The sequence below is a fragment of the Dermacentor andersoni genome, chromosome 6 (assembly GCF_023375885.2).
Source record: "Dermacentor andersoni chromosome 6, qqDerAnde1_hic_scaffold, whole genome shotgun sequence".
Taxonomy (NCBI): Eukaryota; Metazoa; Arthropoda; class Arachnida; order Ixodida; family Ixodidae; genus Dermacentor; species Dermacentor andersoni.
The window spans coordinates 56,076,488-56,097,647 of NC_092819.1; the positions used below are offsets into that span (position 1 = coordinate 56,076,488).

The following is a 21,160-nucleotide window of genomic DNA, read 5'->3' on the forward strand; positions in this document are numbered from 1 at the left end:
GGGAGTGAAGGAGAGAAGCTGTCATCGGACGCACGCACTTCCGCTGTGTGGCCAATGAACACCTTGAGAACAAGGAGAGTGCGCGTGTGTTCTATTAGAACGGCTAACAAACTCCAGCATATGTAGCTATCCAAAATCGCGCATGCGGTATTACAGCGCGCAGCACAAAAAAGACATCAGGGTTTATCTATAGGGATACGAAATTTCCAGCAACTCTATATGGTATTCCAGTCAACCCCGTGGCTGCCTATACCTAAAAACACGACACAGTCAGAGAAAAAGAAAAATTAAGTCAGAGGCTCGCGCGAAGATGGGCACTCGAAGTCAATAACAAAGCGCGATCGAGAGACGACTCGCGCGGGAGTCGGCGTTCCGATCGACCGTGGTAACCTGTATTCGTCGAGGCGTTGTCGCTCTGACGAATGCCACTGTGGGTCACGTGATGCCACTACGTCGCACGCCTCGCTGGGCGTGACATTCGAACATCGCCCGAATCCAAAATGAAGACTCTTAGGCAGCCAATAAATAACCAATTCTTTCAAACTTCGGTGTACACGACGTAGTTTCAGTGTATCGCTATTCAATTCTATTACGCGTAAGCATTGCAGGGCTTAACGCGCAGATCTGGCATACCACACAACGAGGGCTGTCAAGGGGCACGTCTACCGTAAGTGTACTACAAAATCAATCGCAATGTAGCGAGCCGGAAAGGAGCGTTCATCCAAAACCAAAATTGTAGAGAACGGCAAAGCCTAGGGATTGCCGTATGACGTCAGTTAAGGAGCAGCACGCTTTCGGACGAGAAGAAGCGAACGTGTTACCCACCTTAAGATCCAATCAATCAATCATTACAATCAACCACTATCATATTTAATCCAATATACGCAGGCCGCCTCCTTAATCCTTCCATGCTGTATAAGAAAGAGAAACACTTTCCAGCAAGCCGCAAAAAAAAAAAAAAAAAAAAAAAAAACGCAACATTTTACCAACACTGAAATGAGGATAGTTTTTCTTCTTTCACCTACAGTTCGCCGAAGCGATGGCGATGTCGCCCGCGCAGTCCATAGAGCCAGCACGACACATACGCGGGCGCAATAAAAGTAATGGATGACAAGGAAGCGAGAACAGTGGGTGGAACGATTTCTTTTCCGCACGTGACACATCGCATCGCGCACAGTAGCGCCGGACGTATACCCCGAAGGAATTACGCCCGACCGTGTACATCGTACTTTATGCTGGCGAGACGCCGTTCCGAAGCATAAACCTCGAGAGGGAATGTGTATATTATACAGACGCGGTATACAGTGTCGTCACCGCTTGTGATGTGCTACACTGCACATAGCGTTCCTTAAAAAAGTTAATATAGAAAACACTGATGGCATGTAGTGTCTGCACAGGAGCTACAATTACGTAACGGTTCAACTAGCACGAGAACGATGGCATGTATCTGAGTCAGCTTCTTCCTTCTCAATTCAAACGGCTACGGGACTTTGGAACGTTGACCATTTTCAACAAAATATTGCTCTATGCACACGACAATTCGCAATGATTCCGCACACGAGCGCGGTAACTAGGCGACCTAGATGCGTTTAGAAGCGTATTACTTCTCGGAAATGCGTCTGAAGCCACTAGCACGCCAATTCGACCGATCTACGTACTGCCCATCATTCCCGTGGTACAGCTGAAGGGATGCAACACCAAATATATCTCTATTCATTTTTACAGGGAATCAGGGTTGTATAGCACGGCTTCCGAGATCCTACAGTGCCCGCCCGCCCGAATCTCGGAAGCCATATGTAGAGAGGGTGCATGCGACGCTGCGCTCGTCGGTTCAACGTGGCCGTTTGACAGCGCTTTGTGGCGTGTGTGCTCATTCCTCCTCCGCCTCCCTGTTTTCGTTTTTCCTGCGCTGTTTCAGCGTCAGAACGTCTACGGCGTGCACTATACCAGCAAAGACGTCGTTCTTTCCGGATCATAAACCTTGAGACGGGCGTGTACACTATTATAGACGCATGTACCGCCGTCGCTCACGACATGCAGCGCGTAGATGCGAGGCGAGGGCCGGCGCCCAACGCGATGCGGAGGCGATCTCGACGCGGCCGTCGTCTAGAAACGACAGCGAGCGAGCGAGAGCGGCGCCGTCGTGGTCGTCGTCGCTCCAAGGAGAAATTGCCGTCCGCCGGGCGGCGGCCTCGGGATCGTGCTCGGCAGATCTTGCCGCCGTCGCAGCCAGTATTCGCGGCGCCACTGATGCCGGCTCAGCGAGACCGCGCGCTGTTGCCCTTGGAGTGAGTGACTCGATCGCGGAGTCGGGTCCCGCGGGTGGTCGGTCGGTCGGTGCCGGCCAGCCGGTCACGTTTTGCGGACGCCCTTTTTCGCTGATGAGCTCACAAGTCGTCAGCGACTTTGGATACAAATTGTGTGTTTGCAGATACACGTACAGATGTGTACGGGCGTATGTAGAGCTTGCTGTGAGATATTCGCTTTCAGTTTCAGCTTATTCATTCATAAGTTGTACTTGTATATACAGTGCACTTTAAGTTTTCTTTTTTGAGCGAAGCTTTCTTTGCCTCTTCCTTCGACTTTCCTGCTGCTGCCGCTGCTGTCTCGCACGCCACGTCGGGGGTGATTCAGAGCGTGTACATACATGAAAAGAGCGTGGCAGAGAAGAAAGGAGACGCGAGAAACTCGTTTGACCTTTGCACCGCGTCGAATGTGCACGGTACTATCTGGAGCTCACTGGGCGTCGCCGCATAGCCTCTCGACAGCTGCAATAATCCGTCACCACCCTCAAAAGCATTGCTCGAATTGCAGCGCTTACCTTTCCAGCAACGTGCAGGTCCAGAAGGAAGTTAGATACAACGGTTGGAAGGAGGGCGAAGGGAGGCTGAGAATGGGTACAACCGACGCAGTCGCAAAACGAGCGAATAACAGTCTCGTCACTCTTCACTCGCAGCACCCATACAAATGGGGGGAGGGGGAGGGGGAGGATAAAGAAAAGTTGACGTGAGAAGGCAAGGAAACGCTACTACTACATACGACAGCGGTTAAGGGGAAACGGAATAAATTTAAGTTCATGGTACGCGACGGTACGATTCTGCTATTTCTGAAAAAAATAAACGCCGTGCAAATATGTCAAGCGGACAACTTATGCAGGGCGTGCAGAAGCAGAATCGCATTAATTAAAGCGCACGTCGCAGTGTCTAGGCGAGACTATGGAAGCGCTCGCACGTCAAATCAACACTTCTGTGCCACTATGGCGTTGCTCGAGCTCGCGGTTTCTATCCCGACCGCGGCAGCCGCAATTTCGGTGGGGGCGAAATAAAGAAAACACTCACATAGATTTAGGGATACGTTACATAGATTTATAGATAGCCAGACGTTACATGGATAGACACGCACATAGATTTAGCGATACGTTAAAGAACACCACGGTGTCAAAATTAATCCCGAGTGCGCCACTACGGCGTGCCTCATAATCCGATTGTAGTTTTGGCACGTACCGCCCCTACAACTCAGTTAAGATTCAATACATCTGCCACGATGCGATGTACCATGTGAGGCAATGACAACGCTCAACCCCCTCAGAGGTGACGCAATGTGGCGCACAACAATGCCTCGAGCAAACACCTCTCCCTGTGTGTTCTGTGTGCCAGCACACAAACAGCAGTGGTGCACGCAATGTAACGTTTAACATCGACTCACCGTTGTCGTGTTGGACTGAACGTTGAAGTAATTAAACATTCGCCGTCAACATCACCGCTAATTATCGTGAATCGAAGCAAACAGCACAGAAAGCTTCGCTTACATAGATTCCATCAGTGAGTGGCATCTTCATGATTTTTTATTGTTCATTTTACATTTGAAATTAAGGAAGCACTTAATTTCTCGTATGCTTTCCTTGGTTTTATTGTATATTGCCTTCAGACTATATATATAACCACGCCCTCGGTTTCTTCGGTCCTTCTCGTTCATGTATACTGCTAAAGAAAAGTGAACCGCTTGTTCTGACCACTGCGCCGACACGCAGCCCGAGCTTAGGCTGGGTGATCAAGCATCACGATTGAAAAACTCTGACATACTCTCGGATGTCTTGCTTTCCTGCGCACCATCACAGTGTTTCATTCGTCATTGCATTGACCTGGAGTACAAGGCGTGCTTTCCACACGGCAAACCTCTCCAGATTTGATTAAATAACCTCTCTTTTTCTCTCTGCTCCAGCGGAATCGTTACCTATACCTGCCAAGTAAACGCTCTCCAATTTCGTTATGACCGAAGAATGGCGGAGAACCGTGGTATATGGAGGTTCGAAAATTGCAACCCACTCGTTTTTGCACGAGCTGCCTTTAACTACGTATTCCGTGCCGTCCCACAATAGATCGCGCTGCCACGTTTTTTGTAACGGTGGTCCTTAATTAGGAGTTTTGGAATCGCCCATCTGCATCAGGCCACTTCTCGCCTGGACTATAGATGAGCGACGTCTACGGTAATTGTATTTCGCTTTTTCATCTTTTTTTTTTTATAAACTGCTAACCCAGGTAACTATTTCGCTTGAGAAAGGTTAAGCATTAATCATGTCGGGGCTTGGTTACCGTTGAAGGAACTGAAACGCCGAAACGTTCTAGAAACATCCTGAAACGAAGAGTTCAGTAATAAGAATAATATAATAATTCAACCGTCAATGCCTTGTCCTGTTCTGTTGCTTTAGAGTGTTGCTCATGTTCCCATTAACGAATACGCACGAGCAATGACAAAATCAACCATGGGTCATCTGTCCCAATCTTCAAATACAGTACGTCGCCTCTTTGACGTAGCGAAACGCCACTTCCGTAACGTGGCCACTGCGCAGGCGGCGTCCGTATAGGGTGACGACAGCCTTATTTCAGACTATGATAAGGCATGCGCTTCGGTAAAGCACGCAAAGAGGAGAGATGTAACAAAAGCACGTTGCGATATAGTTGTCCGCATCCTAGCAACGACAGGTATAGCCGAAAATCGGTATACCGCCCGCAACTGTACTACGCCACACATGAGGGGAGGGGGGTGGGGGCTTGCAATTCATTTCGGCGCGATTTGGGCAACCGCACTGCAGAAGCAATATTCGCTCGAGGCCACGGTTGAGGCGAACACAAACGGGTACAATCAGCGAAAGGAGGTCACCGCGCCATGTCATACCGACGCGCAGCGAAAATAATACAGATCGACAAGGCCCGCCACGTACGTAAGCTATCGATCTGCTGCCAGACAGAGCGGCGTTTCGATCAGTGCGGCATGGGACGTTCTTGCCTTCATACAAGCACGCGGTCGAACGCCGTCCGGTATGCATGCATGCATGCACAGCCTACACGCCCTCGCCACGTGCACGCCCCCCCCCCCCCCCCCCCCCCCCCACACACACACACACACAGGAGAATGGGTCATTTAAAGCTCGATGTCAGGGCCCAACGGATGGCCCGCCGTCACGGTTCGTAGGAAAAAAAAAGAAAGAAAGAAAAAACGATTTAGAGCGCACGATCGCCGGCCCGACGGGCCGCTTCGGTGCAGACGTCGTGTCTGCGGATCGCCTTGACGTCGCATATACATAATGAATTCAAGGACGACCAGCCTACGACGTACGGTTTCCCAGTCCGTATAACGGCACTCAACGGCGATCACACGGTTGCACGCATTATGGGTATGTGTGGGAGACCTGCCACAGCTGGCTATACGCGGTCTTCAAGCGGCGACATGCCGGACGACTGTGACCTGAACTAGCGTTACTAAGCTTACGTTACGGAGAGATTTAGTTTGACGTGCATGTATGGCAGTCGGTACATTAGAGGTATTGCCTTCGGTGTTAACGAGATAGACAGAAAGAGAGAGATTGCAAGGAGAGGAAAGGCAGGGAGTTCAATCAGACCAGCGTCCGGTTTGCTATACCATACACTCTGGGTAGCAGAACGGGGGAATATAAAGAGGAAAAGAGGGAGGGAGTGAGCAATGAGTTCACGCGGGAGTGTGCCTACAAACGGTGACGCAGGCCGGTGCCCTTCAAGTACTGTACTATAGTGCACGAAACGCATTTTGTGCCACCGATACGGTATAACGTTTACGAAATACTGGACAGATACGTAGGCGCGGAGAGGAGCGTTGAAGGCGACCTTTTTGGGCACTGCTTTCAACCAAGGAGTCATAAGGAATTAAAGCGCATCCACGCTAATTGTTTCTCATGAAGAGGCAATAAGCTGACTGTGAGGCAACGAATTGATTCACCGACCTCACTCGGCAGACGCAACCGACACCGATATTTTACGCAGCTTCAACAATGACTCCACTTGGTCTGTATTGGTGAAAAAAAAAAAAAATGACTGCATCGCATCAAACTTTTGTGCTAGCCTTCTGCTTGCAGGCGGGCGTCAAAACAACGTTGCTTTGTTGCCGCCAGCTGCCATGCATTCACATTTCTGTCCACGCGTATAAGCACTACGCGCAGTAGTCTCGCAATGAGTGCTTCCCCACGCTCTCGATTATAATTCAGTGCTGTATAGGGTTGCGCACTCCAGCTCTGCGAGGGTCAGCAGACCAATACTACAAGAAGCGGCGCCGGCTACTAAAAACGAACTGAATCAGAAATCACGAGCGGCGAATACGCTTAGCACGAGTTGGTCGGCTAGTTGGTAGCGCACACGCAAGCTTTATACGTCTGTGAAGCAGAGCGCTGAATAGCACCCTCACACGAATAACTTACCGCACCATTAAGAAACTCGAAACAATAGACGCCACATGCAGAGCGATTTGTCTCGAAGACAACCGACAGCCACGAACTCGTTCACGAAGTACGTCCATCACACAACGTGCTCTATAGCATGCAGGATGGGCGTTCGTCTCACGGGAGAAAACCCGAGTGCTTATTCATTTTTTTTTTTCGTACTGTGATGGTTCCTTAATTGCGGCGAACAGCAGTTGACCTCTGTCCCACCGTCGACGAACCATGGAAGGACAGAGAGAGACAGAGAAAGAAAGCGTGCGCTCGGTCACTGTCCTTGTCAGTGTCGCGGGGAGACCGTCACGCGAAGCCCTTGGACGCGCACGCAAGAGGCGTCCGTGGCTGTTACGTATTTGTGAGGAGTCCTGTACGGGCGCCCGAACCATGGGACATGCGCCCTCCATCTCTCGATGCTCCTGCTAGTCACGGTCAGCACGTTGGCTTGTTGAAACGTCAAAGCCTTTCGTATTAAGTGCGAAACTTGAAACACTTTCGTTTTAAATCCAATCTCCGTGCGAGCATTCTGCATACACTGTATAAAACATGGGAGACACCTTACGACGAAACGAAACAAGATGTTACGAAAATAATAAAAATTATTGGAGAAGAACCATTCAGTGTTGCGTGAAAATACCCCATGGCGCACGCCCGCACACACATATCAGCAGCCTTGCTTTTCGCGAAACTGTGGGCCATACAACGCAAGAGCAACGCAAAAAAAAAAAAAAAAAAGCACAGCTAGTTCAAGCAAGCCAAAGCGTATGCGGCTGTGCGCTTATATAGCAACCTCTACCGGCGAGAATTGTCTGCCGAATACACGCCCCAAAACAGATCGATGCCTTTATGCTTGTTCCTCCCCCACCCCCCTCCTTCTCCATTTACGTGTACACGTGCGAATTCGCCTTCCTTTTAGTAAAAACTACCGGTAATTCTTCTCTCGCAGATTTGTGAGTCTACTTAACAATTCTCCCTCCCCGTGTCGACCTACCCGCTCGATCTACAAAGCAATCAAGCACTGATTTTATAAAGCGCGCTTTATTCTGTTTCTTTCGTGACCCTGCGACGGACGCCGCGGACTCTGCAGCGCAACCACTGAGCGATAAACGTGACATAAGAGAAAGCTTCAGTTACCCTGGCGCGGTGCTTCGGGCACACAGACACAGAGAAGAGATCGTGAACTCTAGATAGTAGCGTGTGTACTTAACTGAACAGAACTATCTTCATTGTTGTATTACTAGACATACCAAACCGTACTGTGCCGCAGGACAAGCTATCGAATTAAAAGAGAAATAGAGATGAAAGAAAGCGCGCGCTAACTCGTAAATGACAGACACCAAATTACATTTATTGTCGCGCAAGCAACAAATATACGACCAAGTCGGTAAATGAGAAAGACGACGTTCGACGTACAAGGATGCGTCCATGTACTATGTTATTACTACTTCTTAGTAGTAGTAGTAGTAGTAGTAGTAGTAGTAGTAGTAGTAGTAGTAGTAGTAGTAGTAGTAGTAGTAAACAATAATAACACCAGAAGTTAAGGAGAAGACTGGAAAACTTGACATATTATGGCAAACCACAGTGAGACAGAGAGTGACAGCGCGAACGTCAGTGGCGCTGCTTCGCCTGCTGAGAGGAGACCCTGCTCAGCTTATGGATCGATGGAAGGATGTTATGAGCGCCCCCTTTGGAACGGGGCGGTTGCGCCACCAAGCACTTGCTACCTACCTAATGCTACCTACCTATTACACTACCTAATGTCATAACTAGGTTAAAAAAATCACCTTGGCGCACAAGGTGATCTACCTTGTGCGCCAGCGCGCCCTGGCGGCGCGAGCCCGAGCGGCTGCCAACTCCTATGGAATGTCGGTCTAGCTAGGCAGTCCACTTAGGTGTCCTCCCCCCCCTCCCCCCCCGCCCCTTTTCGGGGGTCAACTGTCTTGTATTTTCCTGAATAGATGTTTTCACCACCACCACGAACTTCGCATGCGTCGCCACCTTTCGCCGCTCAATCGCCACGCGTCGCCTCGCTTTCCAGTCGCCAAGGCGGAACGGGCGTACGCAGGTGCGGGTGTGCGCACACAATGGAAGAGCCGCTATTGCATGCGATGAACAAGACAGAACGAATCGAACCATGGATCGAACGATCGCTGTCTGTTGTTCAGAGCGTCGGCTTCACCCCCCCCCCTTCTCTCCCTCCCTTCAATTCTTCGTTGTTCACTCGCGCTTCACGCTCCACAACACGCACGTCCAGAACTGCCATCACAAGTGTCACGGCCGCCGGTGCGCGAAGCAAAAAAACAACGCCGCCGCTATCTGACATTGACGGGCAGAGGAGAGCTGAGAACAGCTGCCGCGCAAGGTGCTTGAAGGGCAAGGTCACTTGACGTACTTGCTGTAAATGATCACAACAGTGTCTGAGAGAGAGAGAGAGAGAGAGAGAGAGAGAGAGAGAGAGAGAGAGAGAGTCGAGCAGGCGTGATGGGACTGTGATGAGCCGAATGTTTTTTTCGGTAAACTTCCATCGGCGGGAGACAATCGAAGTCGACCTCAACCGCGGGTGGCCCGACCCTTTCAATGCTCTCTCGATTCTCTACGCCCTTGAACTTCCCGCGGACCCTTTTCTCCAAAAAGGCGTCCAAAACGGTGCACTGGTGCGTTGAAACACGAATGCTTTAATCAATCGCATAGTGCTTTCAACAAGGGCTACATTGAGCAGGCAACTGTTGCGACGGAAGCAATTAGGGTGGGGTGCAACGCAAGTTTCGGGGACGTCGCAGACGAGGACGCAGTTTGCCCCCAAAGGTCGTATACGACTCTTAGCAATGGGTGAACGAATGTTGCATGTAAAAGGTTCGCATCACCAAAATTAGATAACATCGCTTCTGCGACAAACAGCCACGCCGAAAAGTCAAACGACAGTCATGCCAACACCCTTGCATCATTGTATGGTTCGCCAGCAACTATAGAAAGATAAGAACGCCTCCGCGGAGCTAGTTAATTCGGAAGCTGACGGACACACCAAAGCACAGAGTGATGGTTCGGAAGCTGTGTAGTGGCTCGGAAAACAAGCGCCAAGCGCGCACGGACAATTTAACGGAACCGAAACTTGCAGGACAACGTCGACGGCATCCAACTACGCACCAGATCAAACAACACGTTTTACGGGGTATCAGGCAAGGTCTTGCAAGCAAACTTACAAAGCAAAGAGAACGGAACGAGAGTATATAATTAGATGCCACGCAGGTGAGAGACTCGCGCGAGCACCGGGTACCGCGGAGAGCGTTTCTTCCGCGTCAGCATTCCAAGTTTGCCGAAGAAATTATGGATCTGTCCCCCCACACAACGCCGCGAGCGGCAACGCTTAACAGCCGCGCGTTCCCGCACAAAGCTGCAAAAAAGCCGCGGGAGCTCTTAGTTTCGGTCCACGGATCTTATTTGCCCAGGGTCGTGCCAGAGACCCCGCGTATACGGTGTGCAAGGCCTGCCAAGCGGCAAAACGCACATGCACGTGTTTCCTTCGGACACTCCGTCGTGCAGAATAAAGAAAGGAAGACTGGGAGAGATCTAGTTACTTATTTCTCTCGTCGTCTCATTCTTTTCTTTTTTCCAAAGGGGGAAACCGGCTGAGCGGGCACGCACAGAAGGTCGTGGGGGTCGCGGAATCCGTCGCCTCAGCTTTTTAAAAGGATTTCTCGGTTTGCCCAAGGGTCCGATGGCTTCCGCGTTAGCCGCGAAGAGCGCGCCGCCGTAGGCTGTGCCGATAAAAGGGAGGCACGCTTTCAATGTATACACGCCGGCCGCGCTGTAGAAGCGCCAGAAAGCACCTTTTAGCCGCATTTCCTCTCGGGGCGATCTTCAGAGTACACGCGAAAATGCGATATAATATATGAAACGAAATCGAAGGATAACGAGACAAAAACGCTCGCTCATGCGGAGCTCCGTATGGCGAAGCTGTAGGGTAGAAAATATGAGAACAAAAAAGAGCACACTCGTAACAGCAGCCGTTCGGAATAATCTACGGATAGACTGCGTGCTCTCTTAGAGTCGTAAGCTCAATTCGGTCGACCGCCCGTAGAAAATCGCACTGGAAGAAGAAAATCGCACTGAAAGAAGCCTAAACTTGATGGCGTAAGCCCCAGACTTAATATAGTCCTCGTCGCCAGAAACGATATGGTACGAACTTGTCCCGTATAGCTACGGTCGGGAAGCTGCACTTGGTAAGCGCACGCAGTTAACGCTTCTGCTAACAAGAAAGTTTTCATGCCAGAATTTTTCGTGAGGGTATACGCTGCGAACCAATCGCTCGCGTTGGATATATCATTAGAGAAGCCGGGCGGCTGATGGAAAACAGGTTCTTACAAAGAAAAATTAATCGTGAATGCGGCCTTCAGCTCATCGCGACACTGTAAAAATGGATTACGCAAAATGTACTACATAGCACAATAATGTAAGTGACGACGTTCTCTTTCCTTTTCTTTACCTTTATCTGCTGTTTCAGTTTAATGACCTTAATCTCTAAACGCTGAGATAGTTCAGGAAAAAGCTCACCTGCACGCCAAACGGAAGCCGGGCTAAAAAAAAAAGCAGGCCAGCTGGCAATGCTCTTCCCTGTTTTGGCAGCGACGCGTTATAAAAGGATGACCGAAATCGTTTAGCAAGCAATAATACAGGAGAAAGATCGTTCAACGGACATGGTGGCGTAGCTTCCAGTCGATCAACTATTCAGCACAAGTTTTATAAATCCTAGAACAGGGAAGTTCAGGGAAGACCTTATAATTGAAAAGAAGGAGAGTAGAGAGAGGGGGAGAGGACAACTAAAGAAGGTAAGGCATAAGAACGTATAGTAGAAAAGAAAGTTAGGTTAGATTAGGTTACGGTAGGCCAGCGAACATGGAGCACTTTATCCCGAAAGACACGATGCAAAACATAAAGCAAGACACAGACGAAGCGCAACACACTCACAACTATGGTTTATTGGAAAGAACAAATACTATACAGGTATGACTATACAGTAACTTTCGGTTGGCTACCTTACACAGGGGAAGGCAAGGAGGTCTGCGGACGATGAGAGAGAGAGAGACAAACAACTTTCGTCCGCTCATGTGAGCACGCAAGGAGCTGGAGATTCCATCTACAGAGGAAGACCCGGTCACAACAGACGAGGACACCATGCTGATTATAGGTATCTCGATGCTATCACAAACCATTTCTTTCCTCCCTGTGATCTTCCCTATACGGCAGACCGCGAGGGTCACCGAATGAACGCGGCAAAGGGTGGAAAACAATCACAGGAAAAGCAAAGATGATCTATTATGCCGGCTTAATATTTTTTCGCCTCCCCCAACCTCGTCTCAAAAAGAAAAAAAAGAGAAAAAAATCGAAACAAAATCGCGACAACAAAAGAAAACAAAAACGCGAACGCTCATATACAGACAACCGAAGGACGTCAATCAACAGAAGCTGATAATGTAACGAGTAAAAACAAAACATATTTGAGCCAACTCTTTGTATATTATGGGCCACTAGAGGACTTTCGATTGCGCGTTAGCGCTTGTATACTGAGCCGACCAGCTCGTGTGCACCGGTTTTCGTAAGCTGCCAGTCGCCACCGGTAGGTTCCAGTCACTTTCGTACCATTCGCATATAAATCTTGTCAACTGCACATACAAACACCAGGTTAAATGGATCCACCAAAATAAAAAAATAAACGCTGGACGGGTAATTACTTTGTCCCATGGCGCCTCGATACATACCCGCGCACAAGCCAGCCTCGGCCACTGCCCGCACTTTCCCTCTCATTTACATACATCGTTCAACGATATCGGCGCCCCGCCTCACGACGATACGCGATGTTCGAGCGACTCGCTGCGCACCCACCAGGCACGGGCCTGTATAATGCAGCACACAACTTCGTTCCGTTGGAGGCGTGGTCTCGCGCATCGAACCAGCCGATATATGCGCGCACACAAGGCGACCCAATTTGCGCGCGCGCGTGAATTTGTACGTGCGCGGATGAATATGTTTATATGCATGGGGGAAAAAAAAAAAAAGCTCCCCGCACGGCGTGGGCAGGCATTGCTGGAAGCGCTATACACAGTTGCGAGGCGTCGTCTCTGCAGTACATACGCTCTAAAAACGAGGTTCGCGTAGGCATCGGCTGTTGCATAAATTCGCACGCATACACGACGCGTGTATATAGATGCCGAGAGTACATAGCAGGTGAACGCGCCGTCCACGGCGAAGGCGTCGCCGCGAACGTATACGGCGAGTGTAGAATATTTAGGCATGCATGAAGGCGTCGTATGATAATACAGGCGCCGCGTAGTGTAATAGGAGCGCGGTTCTATAATACAGGCGCAAATCCGACGAGGCGGCGAGGCGGGTTCGAGTCGCCAATAATTAAACGTGCGCGCCGCGTGAGTGACCGCGCCAAGGTTTGCGAGTGACGTTCGGCCGAGACTTGCGGAGGGAACGTGACAGGCTAAATGCTACAGCTAGCTGTTCGCAGGCAGTGTTATACTTACGCGGGGCAGTAAGCCGCTCATTATTCGTGATATTCGTCGTCGCCATTGTTGTTGTACGTTGCTCGCAAACAACATGGCGCGGCGCACTTCACGTACGATGTAGATCAAGAGCTGTGAAGCAGGAGGTGATAAAGAAAGAACGTCACATATATGATTTCGCAGTGTCGTGGGATATTTCAATCGTTTTTACTTTTTCATTCTTTATTGTTTCCTTGTTGCCCGTTTAGTTCTTTAACGCGACAGCGTTAAGGGTTTCGTGTCGCATAAAATTCGGCGTCGGCGTCCTGCCGTCGTTTCGGCAAAAATAATTCCCAACCACGGATACCCAACCACGCAGCGCAATGATGTTACTGAAATAACTGAATTTCTCGAAGTAAAACACGCCGGAAACATCGTAAAGTGCGACTTACACGCTACCTACAGACATGATAGTGTCGGACTGTAATTTGAACGTACGAGAAAACATAATTCTGTTACGCGGAACTCGAACACAAACCCCTTTTCCAGCGTTTCTACCAATTCATTTTTTAAAGAAACTTTTCGAGCGCACAAGAAACAGGGACAAAGAAAAGGAGCAACACAAGGACGAGAGCTTAGACGCATAGACCGGCCACGGCGTCCGAGAGCTGCGCGCGCTGGCGCACGCAAATCTCGGAGTCCATTGATCGGCGCACCAGCTTCTTTGCAACGCCTCCAGATTGCGATCGTCTCTGCCGCATAGTAGTGTTCCTGTATATGCTCCCCCATATATGCTCCCTGCGGGAGCATATACAGGAACACTACCGCATAGCGGCCCACGCAAGAGGCTGCGTTTCTACCAGAAAGCTCGCCTCCGTGCATAGCGTTCACCGCCAGCGTTTCCCGGTAAACGTTACAGTTAGATAAGCTGCACTTTCCGGGAAGCGTGAGTCAATCAAGGATCTTTGAATGCTATCGCGTTCCACTATTAAAGGCAAAGCTTAAGCGTCCTCCAAATTTTTTGCCTCTTTGGTTCACACTCTTTTAAGCTAGTTGTACTCTCAGTGTATCGATCACAGAGCCTGTTCCATTTTCGAGAAGCTTGCTCAAGTGGAGTGTGGTTAATTATGATTGTTTTATGACTTGTACGAAATGATAAGTTATTCGCAAATTAGCCTGCAGCATTCTACTGTAAAGTAGTGAGTCGAAGGCTGGAAAAACTTACTACAGTTAAGCTTTCTGGTTCAGCTCGTCCACTTCTTGTATTCATAAGCACTCGATTTTGACTAACCTTTCGAACTGAATTGTCTTACGGGTAATTGAAAAATTACAGCCGAGAGAGAGAGAGAGACAGGTGGTAATAACTACCAAGAGTGCTTAAAACGAAAATAATTTGAATACTTTTGCTCGGAAAGCGTCCTCGTCTATTATTGGAAACTGAAGAGGGCACTGAAAGCGTTCCTACAGCTGAAACCCTACGCTGAGGCACTCAGGGGAAATGACCTAGGGAGAGTCCGGCTGAGAGTTCTCGATCGTCCGTCTCAATGCTAACGAAATAGAAAACAAGAGGAATACGTTTGCGTGTTCGTGACTACTACTACTACTACTACTACTACTACTACTACTACTACTACTACTACTACTACTACTACTACTACTAGTAGTAGTAGTGCTGCTGCTACTGCTCAGCTAGCGATCCAGGCAAGCTACATAAACACCCCTGTCGTTCCCCTTCGAACATCCGAGCCGATTATACATATTTCGTCTCTAAACTGAACAACGGAACAAATCCAAGAGAAAAAAGCAAGCAAGAAATCGTTCCAAGACTCTCGAAGTGTATTCTCCGGGATTACTAGAGCGCGCGACTCTAAAACGCGTTCTAGAGCGGCATTGGTACCAAACGCAAGCTGCTCACTGTAATGCAAGGAGCCCCCCCCCCCCCCCGCCCCCCCATCCCCAAATGGTTTAAAACGGTTTGAAACGGTTCGAAACACCCCGCCTCGGAGCAGTGGGAATGTTTCAATCGGCTCGCGGTTCGCTACGCTCGCGGGTGTGTTCGAAAGAGACCGAAGAAATCGAGAAAAAAAGAAATCCGACAGATTTAATGGGCAACCTTTACTCGCTCTATACCGTCGAGAGTGCCAGCTCCTCCGGTTGCCTTCCCAATCCACCGAAGCCGAACGCTTCGGCTTCGCCGCGACGGTGTTTCGAAGAATCCAGCCGGCGGTCGGTGCACTCCACATGACGCACGAGGCGACTGTATACACGCGCATCAGAAGTTAGGTGCAGTGCAGTGGACACTACACGGGTGTCGTGAAGCCAGCCAAGAGCGAGAACCACAAGTTCGCCCCACTGTCCACCGATAATACTGCTCCTCTTGAGCGGGAAAACCGGCTCAGTGGACGCGTGATGAAGCCGGAGAGATTACCGAAGGATTACCGACGGATTTAGAAGCGTGGAAAATGGGTGAGCTTACTTTCTTCGCCGAAGACCAGCAGCCGCGGCTGTCGATTCGAACTGATTGAATGATTTAGTTGGATGGTGTCGTAAATATTGGCAACTCTTATGCACCTGCCTTTTTCACAAATTATTCATTCAAAATGTTAAAAAAAGAGAAAGAAAGACGGAACTATGTCGCTTGGCTTACATAGGTGCACTCTGCATTGCAATGAAAGTTTGCTTTGTCGTATCGCGAGCTGCTCACGCAAGTTTGTTGACCGGCAGCTGCCTGGTCCGGGGGCAGTGGACAGGTCGCGTAATTCCCACGGAATAAATATCTGTTTTGACTTAATCCGGATGGTTAGCGGATGATAACGTGACGCGTGATGAGCTCATTGGACAGTCATCTGAATGTAGACACGCACGCACGCACAGCAGCAATAGCAGCAACAACAACAACAACAACAACACAGAATAACAGCTTCTGTGACTAGACAGAGGCGATTAAATGCAGTACCAAGAGAAAAAACGTGGAAGAGGTAAGAAGCATAAAGATTGCATAATTCCAATGAAGTCGTTCCTGATTTTCTCACGGGACCCGTAGACGTCGCTGCACTGCGTGCAAAAGACGAGGTATCGAAACGGGGCGGACGGGGAACGCCACCGACAAAACAAAACACGAGATACGCAGTCGTGCATGTGTACGTTCATGCGGGCAGGTGTAAAGGAGAAAAGGGTTTCGGCGATTATATATACGGCAGTGCGCGCGATTGAGCGTGCTCGGCCTCCGTTCCCACCGGAACGCACGAGTGTAATGCTCCGCGGCAGCATGGGAGAAAGTGGCCGCCCCGCTTCCGTCTCGTGGTATTTTCATTCCGAGGCCGAAGGAGAGAGATCGCGAGGTCGCTGGCATACGGGGATCAGCGATACGGATACGCGCGGGTGATCGTGCGGCTTCCCTCTATATTGCGAAACGCTGACGTTTCAAGGGGAACAAAGGCTTGAGAGAGAGAGAGAAAGAGAGAGGTTAACCAGAGGGGAAGATCCGGTTTGCTACCCTACGTTGGGGAGAGAGGGGAGGTAAAGTGATAACAAAGTAGAGATAAAGAAAGAAACAAAGGCTTGAAGTGATGAGTGAAGATCGAGCCTGCAGTTTCGCCCGGTTAGTCATAGAATCATAACCCCCCCGCCCCCCCCCCCCCCCCCCGCTCTACCCGCCACTCGAAACCTTGTACTCCTTAACTCATTACGGTGACGATGACGAGCGGACTCACCATTGAAACGAATCGGGAAAATACACACGCGTTTAAAAAGCTATAAATAATCCAAGAGCGATTCGGCGCCGGTTCCAACAAGCGAAAAATGCACGCGTATACAAAGGGAGAGGGAAACGCACGTCCCTCGCATCCGACGCACCATCTTTAATAGAACCGATGAGAATGCGAGGTATACCTTTGTTTCCGAATTCTCTTTTCCTTCTTTTTTATTCGGAAACGGCTCGTGACGATTTCTCTTTTGCGATTACAAAGTACCGCGCAGGCTGCTTACAAACTATTATCCACCACAATCGCTCGCTCCATCCTTCACCAGGAAACAAACAAGCACGTCTGAAGAGGCGACACCCGGAAACGTCGAACGCGCATCAAGCGCGACTCTCGGGCGGAAACGCATCGCAACGCCGCGTATGCAAACGCGCTATAACTGCAACGCGTGTTATAACATGCACGCACTTCGCATAAGAACACGTCTTGCATCTCATCCTCGCGTAACGAAACGCGTTTGCGCCGCAGAGAGGAATGCACCGCGCGCGCGCGAGCCGCCGCCGCCACGAGTTGATAAAAAAAAAAAAAATGCGGACGCCGAAGAGCGCGCCTAAGCGCGCCAAAGCGCGCATAAGCGCGCGTCGGCGCGCGACAAATTGCTCTCGCTTCTGCCGCAGGCGCGTCTCAGCCGCACGCGAGACACGGACAGATGATGTGCGGCGGCTCGAATCGTTGTCGGCGACGCCTTCGAGCGCGGAAAAGGAAAATGTCTCGTAAGAAAGAAAGAAAGAGAGAGAGGGAAAGAAAGAAGGAAAGAAAGAAACAAAGAAAGGAAGAAAGAAAGGGAAAATATAATGCCAATATAACGACGCTCGCATGTATATAGCGCTTCTCGGGAACATGCGAGCGTCCATACGTCACGTCACTCGCTCATCGTTTTTCCGTCACGGAAGGAAATTAATCGCGCGTTTGCGAAAGCGCGCGCGCGCTCCACCTAGCGGAAACCGTAAGCAAATCGATATATAGGTTCTGGCCTTGCATTGATCGGGGGTGTTTACTACCTTCTCCCGAGAGCGGGCCTGCAGCTCGCGCGGGTGTTCGTGCAGCTTTCTTTATATTTATTTCTCCTTCTTTCTTTCTTTCCTTTTTTTCTTAGCGTGTGTGTGCGTGTGTGGGTCGGTGGGGAAGGGCATCACGCGCGCGTATCGCACGCATTCTATGAGCAAAGATGGATGTCCCGAAAGTTGCGACAGAAGTGGCGGGGCAGGCAGCAACACCTCTGCCGATATGGGCTGTTGCTATACAGTGCCCGCAGCTCGGGCACTTATCGCTAGAGGGCTATACGCCAGGCGAATTCTCGCACGACAGTGCATCCGAACGCTGAACCGCTAACCACTTTTCCGTCCTATTTTGTACGTAGCTCGCGAGAAGAGCGCAATCACACTAGCAATCAGTGATTAATTAGAAATCCGGCGAAGTGCTTTTTCTTTTTGTATTAATTGAGTATCACAACTCGTGATAGTGCACTTAATGTTGCCATTCAGGTCAAGAGAAGTCTCAAGAGGCGTAGAGGGGGAGAAACCCCCAAGTACCGGTATACCCATTACGTATTCGACCTTGTCACGGTGCTCGGGTCACCTGACTGAGCTGCGATATTATGTATCGTGCTGAGGCGTCGTGCGCCTGTCCTCCGAAGCTCGTTTCACTATAGCGAGCCTTTGCCAGTCCTTGCCTCCAACCAGGAATGCCATACTGGATATGCCGTCAAATTCGTCATCTTGTCAGCGCTGATTGGCTCAGAGAGCTGCTACGGTCTCTTTGACTGTCTCGAAATGCCGCCATCACAGAATTTGTCATGATGGCGGGGACGCAGTGTCCACAACTTAGCACTCGAAGGAGATGGAAGCTGTAAGCATGGCTCTGCAGTGACCGTGCATGTATAGCATGCAATGCGCGGGGAGAAAAGGGATTCCTAGTGATTACGTGCACAAGGCGAAAGGCTCACGGAATACCGCACAGACTCGAGTAAAGGCCACACCCATAACTTGGGAGCCCAAAAATATGGAGAGAAAAACATTCCAATAGAGAAGCCAATCGCATTCGGTGCCCCGATGTCGCTTAATTGCGCGCGTCGGCGAGTATTCGCACGCTGCGTACTTTCGTGTGGAGAAGGGGAAAGTTGTTGCGCATTGGCCTCTGATGCAATGGTACATCCGGGGATCTGGGGTGCCTCCCAAGTCGCCGGCTGCGCAGGCACTATATTGACGAAATGGTTTGGTCCCGTGTAAGGGCCGCACCTCGTCAAAATCGCGAAACAAAACGTGCGGCCTTTACACGAGTCTATACGGTACGCTTCAGCCGCAAAAACATGTGCCTATCGTATTCATGCGTTTCTCAAAATGGACGCCGTCGTCGCGATCGCAAACACGCGGGAATGCATACACTCCAGGTGTCTTGCCGCTCTACGGACGCAAACGCAAACGAACGAAAGCGAAGGAAGCGCTATACAGAGGCCTGGTGGTGTCGCAATACAAAGACGCAAGCGCGCGCTATGAATAGCCGCTGGTATGCGCTTATAACGCACGCAAAGACTATGAGCCGCGTTAACGACCTCACTTCCCACTCCACCGGCATAGATACAACAACATCAACACGCTATACGTCACGACACGAATTGTACATAAAACAGGCGCCGAACAGACAGCCTGCAAACGTGGACGCGGATCGAGCCGACACTGAACCTGAGCTTAAACACAGCCCCTCTCCGCAAACAGGAGATTATTTATATCTGTCGATAAAATTCCTTTACAAATTCGAAAAGTTACATTCTACAAAGCCACGACTTTACTTAAAGGTCTCCGCGGTGTTATCGCAAAATGTCAGCAGAAGCTTGAATATGCGGAGCGCCTTCAGTAGTTCCAAAACACGCCTTGAATGCACAACGCACATTCTAGATAAAGGGTGCGTTGTTGTTTTTCGTGCACCTAATTTTTTAAAAATTGCTTGTGGCAGATAGCACAATTCTAAAACTCGATCTACACTACTCGAAGATGCGACCATTTCTTGTACGCGAAATCAAAACGCTTCGTTGACGTTTCACGTCATTGCATGAGAAGCGTAGAGTCTTCTTCACCTGAGGGGCGGCACTACATGTGCTCATACTCGGTGAAGTGCATGGGGCAAGAGTTTCACGTGGAGGACAGTTTGAGAATACGGGGTCATCATGTAAACCGTTGCTGTTGGTTATACTATATGACGTGCACTTTTGAAATGCCCGCTCCTCTGTGCAATGCTTCGTCCCCGAGAGTCATATATGAAAAGAAACGAAATGAAATGCCTACTGCACGCAGTGTTAGGTTCGAGCCTGCTTAAGAATTCTTTAGAGAAAAAACCCGAAGGCAGAAGCTCCTTCGCTGTGTACCCGGGCAGAACGAGTACCCGAGACGAACGGTTCATATAGGCACTTCAGCGAACCTCTTTAGACAGACGCCAGCTGCCAAGTCCGTATACAAGAAGTGAGCGGTTGGCCGAGCCAAAGCTCGGTCGTGAGGAGCGGACAGCTTGGCCTGGCACCGTTTTCTTTCTTCCTTTCTTCGCTTCAAGGCAGCAACTGCGGCTATATTATAACGGCCGCGTCTCCCGTTCCACGAGAGGTGTTGGGTCTCCGCGCACGTGTCAGCTTGCGAAGGAGAAATCCAGAAATAGTTTCTCCCATCTTATATATGGGCGCCGCGTCCTTCAGCCTGTTTTCATTTTTCCTCTTGACCGCTGCCGCCAAGCGCTCGCCAAGCACACAGGGCGCCGAGGCGCGCTGCTATCCAATGGGTATCTAACCACACGCGAGCCGTCCGCTCGGCGCGGGGGGGGGGGGGGGGGGGGGGGCGCTACGCAAGCCGTACAGTACACAGCATCCTCGGGATAACCGACGTTGTGGGCCCTCGTATTCAGCCGCGATGCTGGAGGTGAGCGTCAGAGAAGGCAAGCAGCCCAATGGTAAACGGTAACACTTACGAACTAAATGCTTTGTCAAACGCCACGCACGCATCGAGAGAGAGAGAGAGTAAACTTTAATGAACACCAGCAGTTCTGTCGGCTGGGCCTAGGCCTCCCACGATTGGACGTCGAGGTCTTGCCTCTTCGCCGCTTCGTAGGCCTGCTGGGTCGCCCAGAGTTGGTCGTCGAGATGGGAGCACGCATCGAGAGCAGAAAATTAAGGGAGCCGCGTATTCACT

At 50.2% G+C, this 21,160-nt stretch overlaps 1 protein-coding gene across 2 annotated transcripts in view; it reads right to left on the reverse strand.

The window, feature by feature from the left end:
* Oatp30B (Organic anion transporting polypeptide 30B) overlaps window positions 1-21,160 on the reverse strand; it is a 253,853-nt gene that overhangs the window by 72,552 nt on the left and 160,141 nt on the right. The gene's annotated exons all lie outside the window — the stretch shown is intronic.